Here is a 690-nt window from a genome sequence, read left to right on the forward strand (position 1 = left end):
TACAGTGTAAAATACAATCAAATCGAACTTTTAATATTTCAAGTAACAGAAAACAAACTTTATTGAAACAATAAACTGTGTTACAGTATGGAACTATTACCTCTCAGTGATGAACAAATATCACGAGAGCTGCTAAGGTTACAATGAATAATCTTTTCGAATATGATAACACTTATATTGTAAACCCTATGTCTGTGTTTATATACTACACAGTTACAAGATAATCGCTAATTGATATGGAATATAATTCTGCTTCCTAAAATATATCAATCAGATATCTTTTCTTCCAAGTATTCTATTCTTCATAGAATTCCTTCTTCATGCATATCTCTTCTTATGTTTATCTTGATCTTCTTTCCTTTAATCAGCTATTGTCCTTATCTGAACGTCCTTCAACACTTAAGTTCTGATATCCATCTTCTGATGATTATCTCCTGATAATATAAGTACTGATATCCTTAAGTCCTGACTTCCAGTATAAGTACTGATTCCCAGTTAAGTATTGATTTGTCCTGTTAAGTAAGATCTGAAAAAACTAAACATAAATCATATTAGCCATGACATTATCAAATATATCTAACAAACCAGTAATAAAATAAAACCCCACACAAAAAACTATATTGTATCCATAGCTATTATGAAAATTAAAAATATGTGAAAATATGTGAAATTTTTTAGTTAAGAATAATT

This window comes from Apium graveolens, chromosome 4 (genome assembly GCF_009905375.1).
Source record: "Apium graveolens cultivar Ventura chromosome 4, ASM990537v1, whole genome shotgun sequence".
NCBI lineage: Eukaryota > Viridiplantae > Streptophyta > Magnoliopsida > Apiales > Apiaceae > Apium > Apium graveolens.